Here is a 19,613-nt window from a genome sequence, read left to right as displayed (position 1 = left end):
ATCAACAGCCCTGGGAACTGAAACTGAAGCCTTGCATGTATGGCCTCCCTGTTACTCCACAAAACTTTTTCTCCCTCTTACTCATTCTCTCTAGCCCCCTTTTTTTCCCTAGCCACTGGCAAATTTCTAACCTCATGGCAAGAGGACTTCCCTGGCAAATGAGTGACAAAGGTTTGAAGTCTATGGAGCCCAGAAGAGACAAAGAACCTAGATCTACCACTGCCACATGGGGGGCACTCATCACCATTGCTCTCCTTTTCTGCTTTGATACTTCATCATGTTGATCTTAATGGTGTCTGTGCGTGCATCCCACTAAGGTCAGATACCTCAGCGGCCACAAAGACAGCTGGGTTCATTAATCCCAAAGGGAGACAAATACGTACCAGGGCACTAGGCAATTATTCTGGATTTCATGGAGTTCTCTCAGGAAGTGAGAGGCCAACTTATAATTACAATACCCTTCCCCTACTCCTATCCTTCTTTTGTAAGCAGTGGTTTCTCAGGAATGCTGGTAGGTGGCTGGTTTTTTATATGCATTTACACTCTGAACATGCCATGCAGGAAACCAGGGAATCAGTAAAAACTATGTTCTAGAAGAAGTTATACAGCTTGCTTTTCCCAGCTTCCAAAAATGAAAGAGTAGTTTATAGAAGAAGCACTCTCTTGTGTTCATATTAACTTTCTGAAGTTGTATTATATAATATTCTTGGATTAGAGCTCAAAGAATACTCAATGTCATCTTCTAAACAATGGCGGAACTTGGGTAGATTTCTTACTCCAGATAACGCATGGGAGATTCAGGTTTGCTTTAAAAAAGAGACAGAAGTACAAATTTACACATGCAGAGTGTAAAACCACATAAACATATGCCACAGGAAGTGTCCAAAGAATCCAACTTAACAATTAAATGGGAGTTCTGGGGGAAGGAACAAAAGCCTTCTCTCCTTCTACCTGCCCCCAAGAAGACCCTGAAGCCAATTCTGTCCTCATGCGTGTGCATCTGACCTTCCTCAGTTCAGCAAAACAGAGACCCAGGTTGAAGTTAAATCAGCTGGGACAGAGGAAAGGGAAAAGCTGTTATTTCTAGTGATGAGGAATCTAGTGCCTTTTGAACATATCTCAGTTACCTAATTGATGGAGCTCCCATTTCTCCCTGCGCATGCACATACTTTCAACACACTTTCCCACTAAAGTATTTTACAATGGAAATACAACTCTTAGTTGAATTTAGGCCTATAATTACCAAGTAACTTTTCTTTTAGTAGGGCCCTTAAAAACAGTCCTTAGACTCCCTGGAAATCTCCAGATCACAAACTGATAACTGCTCTGAGTGAGAAAATGTGGTCTCTTCTCTATCTCTAGAACCCGCAGGCTAGAGACCTGGGGACTGAAAATGATGCCTATTATTTCCTTCCTAATCATAGAGCCCTTCCATTTACCCAGTAATTTTAAGAGCAAGTAGTTGCTTTGTTGCTGGACTAATTTCCACAGAACACTAAAACTGGCCACTATATCAATCCTTCACAGTGTGCTCTGAACAGAATGTTGAGTGCAAATAATATCTATAAATTTATTATCAAATGAAGGATTTTCTTACTTAAAGCATTCTGTAAAAAACAAAATAAACACAAACAAGATGGGTTCTTGTTCCACTCAGCCATTTTTCTGATGTCTGTTTTTATGCACCTCTTCCAGTGGTTTTCACTGGAGGATGCCCTATGTCAGGCTGCACTTAAAAGAAACAGATTTGGTTCTAGCACTCTTTCAAGTTAGGGGACCCCAGAATTCCAATCCCCACACTTCTTATCTCAATTGCATTTCCTTTTTTAAATCATCCCACTGTCCTTTCTTGGTTGATTAAGAGTTGAGACCTGTTAGTTCTAGCTATAAAGCTGTAGAGTTAGCTCTACATTCATACACCATTTTTCGTATTTTTTGCCTTAGAGTACGAGAGACAGGATATGTGGTGCTTAATAGTTTTTCTTCTTGCCATATGGACTTTAGTTAATAACACAGAATTTGGACCATAAAATGTATTAAGAAGTTTTCCCCCCCCTCTCTGATTTACAGGAATGGAACTGCCTGCCTATATGCAGGAGAAACACAGATAAACAAGGTTCGACCATACTTGAAATTTTTTTCTCTTTTTATACTACTTAACTGGAAGATAGCTTATACTATTTTCTAGGAACTACTAGGGAGAAACTACATTTCATCAGGAACCTCTATTTTAGATTTGTGAAATTGCAATGAAACGAACATGAATAAAGGAATTCTAAATACCCCAAGCCCTTACTTTCCTCAAAAAACTCTTTAAGGTTTCAAGAGACAATTACACCAGAGGGGACCTCTTTAACCATAATCTTAATTTTTTTTATGGGAAAGAAAGAATGAGCAGATACTAACATCACCAGCTGATTTTAATAGGTAGTAGAATCATTAACTTTTAAGTAAAAATGTTACCTGCTGAAGTTAAAAAAAAATATCCAGAACATGATTGTAAAAACTCCATGTAGTGCACAGTGGGCAGAATAAGGGCTGAAGATTTGTCATTGGACACGTGACTGAACCCTAAGTTAAAGTGCAGTCTAACTGGATTTTTAGTCCTTAGGTTCCTGTTTTTGAGAGCCCTTCACAGCAGAGTCAGGAAAACTGGCAGTTCCGCAGGATCCGAGTTCAGCATAACCACACAACAGCAGCTGCAGGAAGCGTCCCCGTCTGAGGGTGATGTCCTCATTAAGCAAAGCTTCTGGAAAGGCTCATCAGCTAGTTAAGAACTGTGGCTGTGTCCAGCTCTAGCGTATTTTCCAACAGTTTTCACTGAATATTGTCACTGCCACAACACTACCGCTTTCTGTGCTGAATCAGGGCTTCCAGAACAGGCCTGTGTTTGGTATATAAGCCCATCTGGCAAAGGTCCTGGTCAGAGGTGCTGCTTTTTGAATCAATGCAAAAGGAATTTATGCAGGGAGGAAAGAAAAAACGAATAGAGGTCAGAAAAATAAAGATGAGGAGGCAGCACAGAAAGAAGAAAGTGCCCCCTGAATCACAAAATGGAAGGTCAGGAACAGATTTCTAATCCTGGTCTGCACACCAAATCTCCCCTAAGGCAAATAATTTAATTCTTCTAATTTAATTTTCCTCATTGGTGTACAACTTGCCTAACAAGAACTCTATAAACAACTTACTGCTCCTCAAAGTACTTTGAAGCTACAAAATGCTTATTAATAAAGATGAGACTGAGATATAACAAAGGAGGACAGAAAAGAGCAACAGAAGAGAAACTTAGAAGAATAATTAGAATAATGTGGAAAAGATTTTCAGATTATCGGAACTATGGTGCAGGAATACGAGAAAAGCCAAATAAAACAGATTCAGAAAAATGTAACAGCAAAATCCTTCCAGCCAAAACTGTCTACAAGAAATAACCACAAAGAAGTTTGTAGGTAACCTACTTGTGACCTTTTGGTCTTTATTACTCATGATAAAGAGTTGCTTTCCTAATCCTAATTAATTTTCAAGAACAGCAGATTAACAAGAAGGGATCACTATCAAGCTGAGTCTTCCAGATAATAATCTCAGCTAGCTCTAAATAATCACTGAAAGAGAAGCATAAAAGGAACCATCATAATTTCCTTTTAATGCTGTTGATGGGGAATATGCAGAAAGCTAACACAGAAAGGTGCTAGAATGCTGTATTTTCATAACAATTGGGGTTTTATCCTAAAATAAAAACAGACAAATAAAAAAGTAATCTTATTTATTTCACCCTACAATGTTATCCACATATAGAATTATTCAAGATAAGGGGAAAATTATTGGTTGTCCTAGCAAGTTAAATCAGATTAAAATACTGTCTGAATTTTAAGCAGAACTGTTCCTACACACACTTATTTCAGGAGAATCTAATTCACTTAGAGAGAATTAAGCTAAAAGAACGAGGCTTGCTGAATTCTCAGTAACAGGGTCCCTGAATTAAGGTATGCTGTGTTTTACGACTACTTTTCAAATTTGCTTAGGCCCTAGAAATCACCTTCTTTTCCCGAACACTGAACACACCATGCTCACCTACTGTGGCTGCTTATACAACTGTTAACTCAGTTCCTGCCAAACCCAAATAGGTACAGCAAGTATTCAAGTCCCCAAATTTAAGTATGTGTACATATGTACGCATACATGCATTCAAACACACAGTGTCCTGTACCTCACTGAGAAAAATACAACACAATCTAAAATCCACACTCCTAAATTCTTAGAGATATAAATTTAAATCATAAAACAAAAAGGAAATCTTAGCAATTATTTTACCTTACAACATCAGAGGAAGTTAAAAAGTAAGAGATGTTAAGAGGAACAGTACTGCCTATGTTACACAAAAGAAACACCTGAAATCTGTGGAAAACAACACAAAAATATACTGGCCATTATCCAAATCTATGCACCTGTTGACAACAGACTTGTATCTCTCAGTCCAGCATAAAGATCTCCTGCATCATGTTTGCACAAATCTCATTAGCTGCCCCTCATGACTGCTTGGCTTTTTTTAAATTTAATTTTTTTTAAAGGAATAGTATTAGTTTTAGAGAATTTAGACAACTTAGGATGTCATCTTTCCATTGCTTACAACATAATTCTCATTCATCAGTGCAAATTTTCTTTCCTGCAAGTATCAACACAGTCTACCAGACTGTAAAGCAACTCTCCATTTGATTCACTGGTTAAACAAGCTTGAGAAAGAGGAACTGGCAATATCTGCCGTTTCTAGGTGATGCTGTAAGATCACTGCTTGGTGTTCGTAAGTATGCAGATAAATCTTCCCTCTCTGACACAGAGGGAAAAGAGTGAACCAAGCAGTGAGGAGCCTTCCAACTTCACATGTCTACAAGACAAACTCGGGAAATCTTGTTTGCTCCCTCAGATTTATTAGATATTATTTACAAGATTTGTGTGCAACCAGTGCTTGTCCTATGATGTTTTATACTTGGCTGGTCATCACTGCATTGCCTGTAACACAGAACTCCAGTCTATTAGCAGGCCAGGGAAGAAAAGCCATTCTAATCAGATAAAACAACAGAGGCATGACAGACTCACATATTTTCAAGTATGGAATAAGAACTAACTTTAAAATATTACTTCCATCAGCAATTTTACCCCAAATCAAATGAAACCTAAAACCAAAATAACATGAAAAACACAATAAATAAAATCACAAAAAAGTATTTTGAGCTTGAATACAACTGTACTCTAAAAATATCAATGCATTATGTACGAATCAAAAGCAAGTGACTGACATAGGAGTTTGTCCTTGCAAATAACAATAAATTGCTATCACAATCACCACCACTGACAATATGCCTAGTGCTTCCCCTCAATGCTTACTGTCAGCATCATCATCTCCCCGTCTCCCTCCACCTCTTACAAGCATGCTTCTAATCCATTAGCTGGGGAATACGTGTATATATACTGTCTTCCTGGTAATGACAGTCTGCTGCTACGGATGCCACACACGATGACAGGATTTGCTGTGTTGGAAGTGGTACGTGCCTCCCTGCCAGAAACTGTTCTGCACAACTTTCCATAGATGATCCCTGAAATGTTTGCTGTGTTGTCGTGCTCCCAAGGTCAATGTTCATAACTGAATGCTCGCTTTTTTTTTTTCCTGATGCACACCATGGAAATGCATTACATATAAATATTATTCCCTGAACAAAAGTCACTGTGGTACTTTATCCAAACAACCGGCTAGCCAGTCAGTTTAGGATTAATTCAAATCCCCCCTCTTTTTTTTTTTCCTTCTAACATCTGAAGATGGTACCTTGTCCTACTTTTCCAATCTCTTTCTTTTAAGATTGATTTATGGTAGCGATTTCCTTCCATCTGCATATCCATAAAAATTTGGGACCCAGCAGCAGAGCATAAGCTTATGCTAAAAATAAGAAGGCTTCACAAAAAAAAAAAATGAAGTCATATAAGAACACCCATGGTGAGCTATGAGTACATTACACAAAGCACAATAGGGACCCTATGGAACACAGCAGCCCTAAAGTATTCTAGGCACATTTTTATCCTTCGCAAGCGGATAAAAGATGATTCTTAGCTTTTAAATCTCTAAAGGATGACAAGAAATGCACCTTGGATTAGGGTAAATACCATGTATGAAAAGAGACAGACAACAGATTTCTCTATGGGAGTAATTTTTCTCATGAACTTATTCTGATTTTTCTGTGGGTTCCTGTTAACTCAAATTAATGATTCATGACTGCTTTAAACATTTGCACTATTCACTTACTGGATCAGTGACAAGGAATTCAGAACTTCCTTTTGGGAAAGCAGAAAAAAGGTGACCCGCCAGCATCTACATGGAGGCTTTATGAGTTTTATATTTTGTTTTGGGGTTTTTTGGGCATGTCCTATGGGCGAAGCATAAATAATTATCCAGGCAAATTTTTAAACAACATACCAAATATCTAGGTAATGATAATAAAGTGAACAGAAAAGTGCTAATCTAAAAGCTATTAATACAACTTACTTTTTTAATGGAACTGGACTGCAAACTCCATGTATAGGTTTGCCTATGAATAAGGGAAAAAGTTATTTAGAATAGAAGTGCATTCCCTGCAGTGCAAAATGAACGTGACCCAAACCTACTACTCCTATAGCTGCCACCCTACTACACGGTAGTTTTAAATGCCACTGTAGAGAGCTCATGATACAGGTCCTGTATCACTGATGCTGTGATTACAGATGCCAAGGTTGGATGTGGAGTTCAGACACTGAAGCTGTCAAGTCTGCTTCTTTCACAAGTACTAAATTCACATGGATTAAATTAATTTTTTATTTATTTTTAATACAGGAAAAAAGTTCCTGGACTTTCACATTACTGAAAACTGATGAAACCCTTCAGAGAGATGTGTATGTGTGAGCACAGCATGCACAGGCCATTTATTTAAAAAACTCCAGGAATAAACACCATTAAAAAGTTCCCTCATCTCAGAAAGTTCATCAACACAGTTTTAAGTTCATGATTAGACATGGCAGAGGTTAAGTAAGCATCTACCACGAAAGGAATGCAGAGGCTGGAAGAAGGTTGTTTGTTTGTTTGTTTTTAATGTATTGTGTATGGTTACTATCTAATAGAGAGAACAAAAATTCAACTATTTGCAGAGAAGCTGCAGTACAAAGAGTTTGAGAACAGTGACGACCTTGGAAAAATTGTGTTGCCCAGTCTATTTTAACGCTAAGAAATTATGATTTTACCTTTTGCCATCTCCATGCAGAACTCTCACTGAACTTCCAAGAGAAGGCAAACTGCTGCAAATATCACAGTTGTGATCCCACTGCACCTCTTTCCTCTCTTTTTTTCTTTTCTGAACCTGGACCTAAACCCTGCATCCCCTAAACAGGGACAGAGGAAAGAGTGAAGACAGTCTGCCTTGCTAAGCTTGCATACAAAATAATTTCTTCACTGTAAGCCCAGACCAGTCTCTGCTAATATCTCCTCTAACCTAAAAGTAAAAAAAAAATAAAATTAAAAAAGGTTAAAAAATACTCCTTAGAAAAGGAAAGAAAAAAAAAGAAAAAAAGGCTGAGAATTGCTGCAACAACTCTGGTAGTTCGCTTCCTCTGCAGCTAAGACAGAAAAGTTCTGTTAACTTTTTCTACATACCTAGAATACAGTCTTTGATTTCTTATGCAAAAAGCTAGCTTATGATTATTGGAAAACTCTGATGAACTAGTAAGTCAAATACTTTTACAAAGAAAAATTCTGTGCAAGGAGGGGGGACACCTAGAGGACCACCTTAGGCCCCTTCCATCATCTTTGTGGCAACAGTAAATCACACTATTAAGTTGCAATTACTAGACACTGACATTCACTTGGCTCAAAATACATTTTTTTGTAATTTAGTGTCAGCTTAAACTTTATAGTGAAGGCATAACTTCAATCAAATGAAAGGGAGAAGTGATCTGAATCAGTACTCTGAATTCACTTATCTGTACCCCACCACCCCAAGAGGGCCCAATCCATGCATCTCTGTTCCTATTTACTCTAAATGCTCTGGGTAGACTCAGATGATATTTCAGACAGTTATTACTAACGAACCTTATCTTTGGCAACAACTTATTTCTTGAGCTGTGCTGCCGTTACATCATTACAGTTAGCATTGCCTCGTCAACTTGGTCAGAAGAAGGACCAGCTGCAAGAAAAGAAGTGGGCATTCACATTAGTCTTGGCAGCCTAACCACAGATAAGCAGCTCAGGTGTGTTATCATCTGAGATGATCCCATTTGCAAATCTGTAGGATCATGGTCTTTGGATCCCTCAAGTTTCCTTTCTTCCTGTTTCTTTTTATTCATTCCAAATTATTCCTCCAATTTTTTCCTTTCAATCATCTAAGAAAGCCAACCCTTTTGACCTGCTCTGCAGACCTTCTGTATGTGCCCATCCCTTCCCAGTCTTCTAGCCTCCAGGGACCAACAAATGGCATGGTGAGGAAAATACTTCAGTACTGCCCTGAGAAGACAGAAAGCGAAGACAGGACCTGAAAAGCCTTAATGCAGCAACAGGCTCCTCAGCATCTCTGTGTAGGAACTGCAAAGTAAACACAGAATCAGAGAGCATTTCCCTTCCATCTCAAAACAGAAAGAGATACCAGCTGCTTCTCTTTGCAAAAGCAGTGAATGAATTTCCATTTTTAATGGTCTTTGGGGTTGTCAGCCACACTCTTGCTCCCTGGAGAAGTAGGTGACACTACTTTGTTGCACAGAGAAATGGGAGAATTGACCTTAGACTGTCTGCTTGGATATGAACCTTAACTGCTCCGTTTGACTTTAGCTTATAAACTATATTTTTTGCCTCTTGTACTGTCCTAAATACTGCAATGTTTGGTTTACAAACATGTCAAGGGAAAACTGGTTTTGCCCTTGCCCTACATTTCCCTTTTTCTTCCTAGTTTAGCATATCTAATATATTCCCTTTACCCATATTACAGAAACTACTTTTTCACATAAAATATTTTAGTCATTTGCTGGAATTCATAGGCTTGTGAGTGGGCTTCATATCCCACTGTTTAAATGGTCAGCATTGAATTGATTTATTTATATTAAATAAACAATTTGTTATTAAAAACATTTAAAATGCTGCTGCTTTGATTAATGATTGTAAGGCTATTTTTTAAAAAATAAAAATTCAGGCTGACAAGGAAAACTTTTGTTGCTACAGTTTATAATTTATAAAATAGAGAAAAACTCACCTCTTCTGACATTCATTTTCATTCCACTGCCTTTTGTTCCATCAGACTATTCCCTCTGCACACCTGGTCTCTATCTCCATTTGTCTGATTAATTATCCTCACTTCTTCTCTACAGGCTTTGACAAATTCTTCTTCCTTCTCCAGCTTCATCCCCATTTTTTTCCTTGTGTGGCTTAAATCTCCACCCTAGATATACTGGCTCCTCTTAAAATGAAACAACACAGACACTACCAATAAACAGTCTTAAATAAAGTAACAATAAATAGCAGAACATCTTGGCTATATACCAATTTTTGGAGAATTTATAAATTAAGCAGGTTTAAGAGTAGGAGCTAGCTGAGGGGTTTAGGTTTCCGTGTGATATGTACTCCCATGGAGAAATAGCCATAGTCAAAGAGGTCTTTGTTATAGCATTATACATATTTTTTTCCCTTAGATAACACATTTATTATTATCAATTAGATAACATCACAGAAATTATTATCAATTCAGAATCTAATACAAATGCTGAGCAGTATTTTCTGTATGTCAAAGTATCACATAGGTGTGTCAGTTTATTTTTTTCAACATCAGAGTTGCCTGGTAGCATACACTAGAATTAATTCTTCTCAGGATTTCCACAATTATTATTCCTCTCTTGTCCTGCTTTCAGTTTGTTGAACCCTGTCAAAAAATCCTGCTGTTAAGCTAAAACTTACCTGGGCTTTATCACTCACGTAGCTTTTAATATGAAAACTTTGTACAGTTTTTATTAGTAAACAATTCAAAAGGAGATGTAGAATCTTCACAAAGATAGGTCTGAGTATTCCCTGAGAGGTTATAGTAGAAAGGACAGAGATGGTCCGGCATTGAAAGTGCATCTGTGATATCTAGTTTTGTGTTGTTTCCTTCTCTGCCCAAAATTCATGTAACCTTTCCAAGTCTTTCAGTGCCAGATTCTCAAAGGTCATTAAGTCCTTGCGTATCTTTGCAGTCAGAATAGTCTCACTATCTTACTTTCACCATTTCATAAGACTGGTAAGGGTTTGAGCATGATTATGGGATGGGCATTTTAGAAAAAGCACAGAAAGTATGTTTGGCAGCATACAGAGGCAGAGATATAACAGGTATTACTCACCTATGCGAGGCACACCATTCATTCTCTTTGTCAAAGAGGTAGAGAAGGTAGGAAAATACTTAAAAGTGATTTTGCACAATCATTTACAAGCAATTGCACAGTCTCACATTCTCACCAGCACTCCTTTTCTTTCGCACATATCTAAACCAACCTGCATTTATTAGATGCTCACTTTATTCTTTTGCCCTGGGGGTTTTGGCTATCTTTACAACTGATCATAGAATCACAGAATCGTTTAGGTTGGAAAAGACCCTTAAGATCATCGAGTCCAACCATTAACCTAGCACTGCCAAGTCCACCACTAAACCATGTCCTCAAGCACCGCGTCTACCCGTCTTTTAAATACCTCCAGGGATGGGGACTCAACCACTTCCCTGGGCAGCCTCTTCCAGTGCCTGACTACCCTTTCGGTGAAGAAGTTTTTCCTAATATCCAACCTAAGCTGCCCCTGGCGCAGCTTGAGGCTGTCCTTTACATTTAACAAAGAGAGTCAAATCATGTATGTAGGTATGGCGAGATGTGGGTGTCCTGACAGAAAGACTTGGCCTCCCATGTCCCACCTCCAGGTTTTTTTTGGTTTTTTTTGTGTTTTGTTTTTTTTTTTTTTTTTTTTTCGTCCAAGCATGTTATTACTGTCTATGAGTCATTTCATTAATCTGGAGAGAAGGCTAGAAAACAAGTGAATAAACACCCTGCTTCACAACCTTCTGTCTGTACTCTTTATGTCTCTGCTAATGAATGAACAGCTAAAAACCAGAATTATCCTAATTGGGGACATTCAAAGGGACATTATCTCCTCTTTGTCAATAGCTGCTGCCTGGGTCTGCCAGCGATTACACTACATGGTCAGAGGATGATCTCTGAGCGTTCACTCGCAATGACAGCGTAAATATGATAGAAAGTCCAGGAAAACAGTGGAAAGGAACACACATGCAAGTCAAAATGAAGAGCACAGGAGTCTTTTACATGACCACACCTTTCCTATTAAAAATGATTAAAAAAGGTGTGAGAAACACAAAACAGCTGTGATGCCAAACACAGGACCCTGTCTCCAGCAGCACAAGGTCAGATCTCTTAGACGCACTGTGCTAGAACTCAGCACATGCTCCGAGTTTTGCACTTCACTCTGTGCGCAGGGTTAGGGCTCTTCATTTATCACAAATATGGCAGGCAGCTGTCTGAAGTGTCCCACTCCCCCCTTTAAAGCTGTCAGAGTGATCCTATCTCTAGTGACATGAATAAAGACAGAAGATGAAGGACTAAATGAGAAACAAATTACCGTAGCCTGTTTTGCCCTCCAATGCAGGAATTACAGGCATTCAAGGTCTAACTTCTGCCATCGTGGAAGCCAGGGTTTGACTCTCCCTTGCAGTACTACAGCGGCAGAGACAGATACAGATGAACCGATGCTCAGGGCAGACCACGCTTCATCCCAACTCCTTTTGGATTCACAGAATCAACTTTTTCTTGCCTCCCTTGAAAGCATATACAGAGTTAAAACTTAGGACTATTATTTTAAACACTGTAAGGTGTTTAATAAGTCCCTTTCAACTTTCAAGGGTAGGAATATCGCAGAGTTTCTTCATAAAACAAGTATTTAATGCCCACAGAAAGCATTCTATGCTATTACATACAGACTACTATGAATTATTTTCAAAATAAGGAATGACACTAAGTCTGCTTGTGCACTTTATATACTCTTTCCCCTTTGTTGTTCCATATGCTCAGATTTTGGAGTTTAGTCTAACACATATTTCTGCACTTCGGCGCATAGTTGAACACGCTCTTCTCTGATCTGCTTTCAAAGAGAATCTATTAATTTCTATATCAAGGAGGGCTGATGTTCAACCCCTGAGCTAAACATACAGTCCAAGAGAACATGAAATTCAACATTTGGCCATTCCCTGATGATTTCTTTTCCTGCTCCCATTGTATAGTGGGACAGCAGCTTGTACAAGCCCCTGTCATGTGAGTTCTGTATTTCCATTTTTGTGACAACTGGTCGCATATGAGGTTTTGTCCCTGCCAATCTTCACAGAGGTGCCTGCCTAACATATGTTCAAACACTTGTTGTAGAAACTGCTGTGTACCTCCCTGTGTCCTTCTAGATGAGAATATGTTGTCCATGCTGTCTGGGCTGGACAGGAAGACTGGTCATCACTGGTCTATGACATTGCCACAACACACTAACTTGTATCACTTGCACTTCTCAGGACTTACAAAGACGGGCAGACAGCCTCCACACCTGCTCTGAGCCCTGACAACAAACATGCTGACATCTTTGCGGCTGGCGGCATTTCAGATCAAGAGCTAATATTTTACCAGGCTCCTTGATAGCTTGCGACACACAAATCAACACAAAGCTAGCATTCAGCAAATAAAACAGCCTTTCCCTAACTCTCTGTCTGACTCTTTCAACAGAACATAGCTTTCTTCTTATAAAATCCAGTTGTATCAAGAAAAGCAGAAAAAAAGCCCAAGAGTATGAGTTAAAAGTGGTCAGCCAAGTGCTAACCACCACTCCATCACAGACAGTCTGTCCTCCCCCTCATCTGCCACATAGTGCAGTAGACCATATGTGGTCTATGAGGGCTGGAGGACCATGTTCTTGCACCCAGATGCTGTGAGTACAAGAGGTCTGGCCCTCAGAGCAGACATACTGCTTGCTCCTGCTCACCATTCGTATTACAGGACAGGTTCTCATTCTGTGCTAATACCTTCTCTCCTCCGACACACGCCTACTAGGACTGGGTCCACTCTCAGGGAGAGGATGATGCCAGGCAGCTTCCCACAAAATTAAAGTTTCTTATGGAGCTGAGGTACAGATACTGAGCAATATGTACGGACAACTAACTCTATGTCCTTTTAGCTGACCTGCCATGCCTCATCTGCATGTGTAGGATAACACAGGCAATTCCAGCTAGAGCTCTTCCCCGCTGCTTCTCTCCTCTTCTTTGGACTGAGCAATGTCCAGCGGCACATGGCAAAGAGATGACCGAGACATGAAACTGCACCACATTTACTGTCAGTGAGAACCTTACTTTAATGATGCTGTGGGAAGGAAAAAAAGTGAACCTGACAACAGCTCAGACTAAATTTTTTGAGGCTTCGTGCCAGAGTATCTCTCTCTGCATATGTAAATATTTATTTGATTTGTACTTCTGAATTGAGAGCATTTGGGCCACAACATTTGAAATACTTTTACATGTACTTAACTTTAGGATATATAACTTCAAAGATGTAAGCACACAAAGTCACACAGATATGGTCATACAAACAGAATACTAGTATGTCTTTTTTTAAAAAAAAAAAAATTACTTTGGCAGAATGGTGTTTCTGATTAATAGAAATTTGAATTAAATTTCTCCTTTCATGTATGCAGTAGTTAATTCTAATTAAGCAAGCTCAAGGTTTTCAGTTGCCTGGATAGGACTAATTAGATTCTTCCACATAATTACTTCAACATATGCAATCATACATAGCACACAAACATCAATTTTCTTTTTAACAAATATGAACTTTCTTTTTACATTTTCACTGGAAATGATTTTCTGAAGTTGGGAACAAAATCTGCTCCAAAGAGAAATACGTAATCTTAGGAATCCTACAAAGAAAAGTTTCAGGCTTAAAAGAAATGCTTTAAAATTAATTTGCTTAGTACAGAACACCACCACCATTTAGGTTTCATACAGAAATGAAGCAACTCTTTATATTAGACCGAAGTTAGAGGAAGAAGGTTTGATGCATGTGTGTGTGTATGAATGACTGCAGATATGCTATGAAAGCAAACAATACTAACAAACTGAAGTAATAGCTTATTATTCCTGAGTTCCTGTTAGCCAGGCATATAATTGTTGTAACTTGAGATGACGGAAGCTTCAAGTGATAGTATTAGATGCCTTATGACACAGTTGTGTACTTTTGGAGCTAATGATTGCTTACTAGATAGTTGTTCCAGGATCCTCGAGGAACAGCTTAGAAACTGACTTTGTGCAGGAATGACAAATAAATTGAGAAAACATTTGATAGCTCTACCGAGTGCCAGCCAAGGTTTGAGCTGGATGCAGAGAATCTATTACGAAACAAGGAGGCAGACCTAGCTGAGTCACTTTAAATCAGGAAATTCAATTCCTTCCTACTCCTCAGATTTTAAATATCCTATAGCAAAAAGCTTCAATAGGATTTTTTTTTTTTTTTTATGTTTAGAGAAGAAACTGAAATACTGCAGTCAAGTCTCTCTAAAGGAAGTACTCATGACTTCCAAAGAGCGTAAAATACATCAATCTAACAAAATTAAGGAGAAGAAAATCAAAGGATTAAAAGGAAGCTAACTACAAAGAGTAAAATGAGGTGGACTAGTTAAGTGAAGTATTCCACATAAAGACTTAAAAGCTAGGAGGAGGAAATAAAAGTATTTCCGCTCTAAGTGGCTACATCTCAGTGAGATAATGTACAATCAGCACCAAGAGATTTTGGAATAACAGGTCTGTGACCCAGGACACCAGCATGGTGCTTTACAGAGCTGACTGGAAAAAAGCTTAACTTCCGTGGGAAATGGGATTTTAAAGTAACCATTTCCTAAGAAATTTAAACATGCTTATTCTGAATAAAGCGCTGAGAAACAGCAAAGGTTAAAATATCCTGTGCAGGAGCTGAAAGGGCGGATGGCTCTACTTACACCTCTCCATTCACCACAGCACCTTGGGTATGAGAAATGATGATGGAGGAAGTGCATCAACCTCTGGGAGAAGTCTCAGTGGGGCATGCATGGCAGAGCTGCTCTCCACGCCATCATGCAGGGGACTTCTATGACTCTGAAGGGAGACCAGCATCCTTTTGGGTTAACTCTAGAGGCGGCACTCAAATATTGGAGAGTATACCCACAGCCCATTCTCAAACAGTAAGAAAAAGTATTAAGTTCTAGTTGGGTTCATTTCTTTGCAGAGGTCTTCTATTACCCTCAGAGGGATCTTTCCTACTATTACCCACTGCTTGGAACTTTTCTCCTTAGCATTTTACCTACAATGCAGTTTCTTGTTTCCTGCCAGGTAGTGGGATTCCTTGAAAATCCTCCAATACTTTACACCAGTAAAAGAAGTTCAGAAATAAGAGAAGAGGTGGTACAACTGTAATTGAGCCAAAAAAGAAAAAAACCACTGCATCATGGAAGGTTAGCTTTGAGACAACAAATTAGATGTTTTACAGAAGACAAGTGTCAAACACACAGTGATGAACTGCAAGATAGAAATGCAAAATCCCTGAAAGAAAAAAGAAAATTAACTTTACCTGGACAAGGTTTCTGCAATGAGAAACAGAGCTCACTCAGGCAACTTTGGGAGAGCAGAACTTAATCTGCAAAGTGTATTTGTTCAGTTATTAGTTGCTCTAAAAAAAGGGCCATTTATTTGGTATACTAACAGCATTTACTCAAAAGTCTCATTTATAAACATCAAGCTGAGCCTTGCTTTAGACTACCTCAGGAAAAAAATGGAGTCTGTATTGCATATCTATCTTTAGGGAAACATAATTATTTCTGAATTCAGGAACTGCTCTGGGTTGGAGCAGCAGCTAATATTCTAACCAGAATTTCCTTGATCATTACTCAAGTGGTAGCATTTTTATTTTAAAAAACCTTAGTCCTCCTCCCCCACCAGTATTTCTCTTCTAACACATTCCATTCTAATTTTAGTCTTTTGAGAAGTTTCTTTTCCAGATCAACCCACTCTTTTTCACATTTAAATAATTTTCAGTTTTTTTAAAGAGCTCAGCTTTAGCAGGTGTTTCAGTAGCTAAGCAATAAGAAATCTCTTGAGAACATCTTCCATGTTTCCCAAGTGGGTTAGCCTGGAAGTTTTGGGAGAACAATATTAGGCAAAGTAACCTTGCCATTTAATTTCAAAACTGGAATAAAACTCTTAAGACAAAAAAGACAAAAAGACACACCCCCTCAGAAGAAGCACTTATGCTCACTGTTAACAAATAAAGAAGGTGCAATAAGAAACAGTTGTTACGCTAGCAATATTGGTAATTAACTTGAATGCGGTAAAATTCAACAGAAATAAATTTAGAAGCTTAACATGGAAGAAAATGATGCAACTCCTCCTTTCTTGAATTATTCAGCTTCAGTGCAGCCCCAGGACCAAGAATGCTAAATGGTTTGCAAGCATGGACCAAATAAACACATTTCAGTGGCTAACAGTGGAAAAAACCCAGCACGCTGTCAAAGCAGCAGAGACTTTACTAGTGATTTGGGCCTGCAGCCCCACACAGCTAAAACACAATTATTATCAGATCTGGAAGCTGAACTAAAGCAAGGTCAAGATACCTGTATACTATCTTCAAGTACCAGCCCTCCTCAGACAAAAGATAGCCTGGCCCTTCATGTGACCTCCAGCTATATGAAAGCTGCACTTTTTCTCTTTTGGTTCCTGGAAGCTAAAAACACTGCAGTACATTTCAGCAATTGCTTCTTTTTGCCATCTCAAGTGGTGTGAGGAAACCCACTGACAATGATGCGTCTGTGTCTTTATGCAGTTAGGCAGACCTATGAGATCCTGGCACCTGGTAGATTCATGAGGCAGGAAATTTTGAAATAAAGTTAATGCTAGGCATCATTTACAGATTTACCAATACAGGTGTTCATCTACAGTCACAGGGTTATCCTCCACATTTCCCTAGAGTGCAGGAACATCCTCCTCCTCCAGTGGTAAAAAAGACTAATAAAAAGTTGAATCTATCCTGCTATGTCTGTGCAGAGGTAGCACCTGCAGTAAAAAAATAAGTTGGAGTAGAATACAACAGCAGACATTTCTAATCTTATTCTTCAACATGACATATCATCCCCCATTTCTACTCCCTTTGCCCCATTAAATTCTCCTAACCACACAGAGTAAAAAAGATAATCCTATTTTAAAGCTGTACTTAATACTCAAAAAGCATTTTCTCACCCGGTGCAAAGATTTCAGGGAAACAATTCTTCAGCAAATGCTACTACCTACGATTGCTCTAACCTCAAATTTCCAGATGTGAGATACGTTTAAGTATGTACCTGAAGTAAACTTCCTTCTTAGTTTCCAAGAATTTTTAACAATATATTTTTTTCTTTGAGGTTTCAACTATGTGTTCCCTGTCTTCCAAGTTTGCTTCTTTGTCTTCATCCTGTTCAGGCTCTCTAAAAGAGAATTAACTATGTTCATTCTCAGCTATGCCAGCTCCACTCCTGAGAACAGCCACGTGAAGAGAGGAAACACTGGAACCTAGGAAAAAGAGAATTATGGTATTTCCAAAAAATCCCCTCCAAAACATGTACTCTTGGAAGAAATGAGTTCTCCCACATGTAAATTCATTCCCTGCTTGCCTTCACTCCCTTTGTCCCTGTGGTTTGTTAGTGAGTGTGAAAGGGCACTGGTGAATGAGCTGGGGTGTGTGGGTGCGTCCTCAAGGACAAGTTTTCCTCCCATTAAGTACAGATGAGCTGGCTCCCATGGCTCGCTTCATCCTTAGGCTAAGCACACAAATATATCAAAGCAGCTGGACATAGATTAACATCTCTTCCCTACCTTTAACATAGGTTTAAAACAGTACATGTACTTATGATTACGTGCAAGTAACTAAAAGCTTCAGTTCTCTCCTCCTCACTAAATCTTCCTTTTCTCAAAAGCGCCTTTGTCTAAACATGGGCCAAATAAAGTCTGAATTGAAAAGAGGACGGGAAATTAGATCAAACCGAGTATGTAGCATTCTCATTATCCCTCATGTCAGGCAAGTCAGAAGCAGTTACATAACTGGGCCTCTAGACTCTAGGCAGTGAAGTGTTAAGAGAGAAAAGCAATCCCAGGACTGCATGCTGGGTTTTGACAAATAGAAAAACACAGAAGTAGGCCAAGAGCTTACCATTAACGTTAGTTTTTAATTGTACCATGTCAAAAAAAAGGTTCATCATATGGCATATGTGGTTCAAGTGGTAAGGAAGTGTGTAGTGCAAGAAATGGAAAAGTGAGGGAGGGAATTTTACCTATGCTTGTGTACACACTTATGTGTGAATCAGAGAAAGTGCACTTGCCAGTGAGCAAGCAAGAACGCATGTGTATGAGAGGAGTACAGTGCAGAGAAATACAAGGGGAGGCAGCGGCCCATAAGCAATTGCTGTGAAAGGGAATGGGGGTGGGGAATTGTGCACAGCCCTTTTTTAGCTTCTGCTGTAAAAAATAAATAGACCTTTTAATCTGTGTTCTCCTTGAAGCCTTCTCTATTGACCATTCATTTCTTCTTTCCCTTCCCAGCTCTTTACCTCCTCTATATGGCTGATGAATATGCAAATGCATAATCAGTTCTATAATAGCCTATCCTTTACTAAAAACAGGCTATAAATTTGGATCCTAAGCAGCAGGTTCTAAAGAGACTATTATACTATATGGCTGGGGGAAGAGGCAAGACCCAAATACCACCACTAGCACACCAGAGCTCTTTATAACGTGTTTGAATGCAGCTAGAAGGCAGGCCCTTCTTATAACAGAGCTAGCAGACAGAAAGGAAAGACCTGCAAAACGTACACATGAATCTCATCACAGGCTCCTGCAGGGCACGGCGCACGTGCTAGCAACAGGCAGTGCTCCCTGCAGGCTTTGGCAAGAACACAGACCCCGAGATCCCGTAGGTTTTAGCTCTAATTGATGCCAGCTACGGGAATTGCGGGAGCTCCCGGGAAAGCCCAGTGACCTTGACGCTGATGGAGAGGCCGAGGCGGGCAGGCCCGGCCGGGGCCCGCGCCCCGGGCGCCCCGCGGCTCCAGCGCTGCAGGGGGGCGCGGCGGGCAGCAGGGGGCGCGGCGGGGCCGGGGCGGGACGCGGCGCGGCCTGCAGGTACGCCCCGGGCCGGCGGAGGGGAACCTACGGGCCCGTACGGGGACACCAGCACAGGGGCACCCTCCCAGCTGCTGCGGGAACGGCTGCACCCCCAGCGAGGGGTGACAACAAGCACAGCCCCCAGGCCTGGTCCCTGGCAGATTCTCACAGCTCCGGTTGACTCAGACGCGGTGAAAACAAGACCAGAGCTGTCATACCCTGCTCCCGTTGTATTACAGAAGACAGCTGTGTTACAAGCGTGACAGCAGTTTGAGGGTCCATACATCATTGCACGTCACCTGCTTCCCAGCTCCCAAGGAGTTGCCTCCTTTCTTCTGTAAAATAAGCACAAACACTTCTGTACAACACTTGCACACGCTTCCATGTCTCCCATTTTGAGGC

This window comes from Platalea leucorodia (genome assembly GCF_965183815.1).
Source record: "Platalea leucorodia genome assembly, chromosome: 9".
In the NCBI taxonomy this organism is placed as follows: Eukaryota; Metazoa; Chordata; class Aves; order Pelecaniformes; family Threskiornithidae; genus Platalea; species Platalea leucorodia.
Note: the sequence above shows the minus strand (reverse complement) of the source record.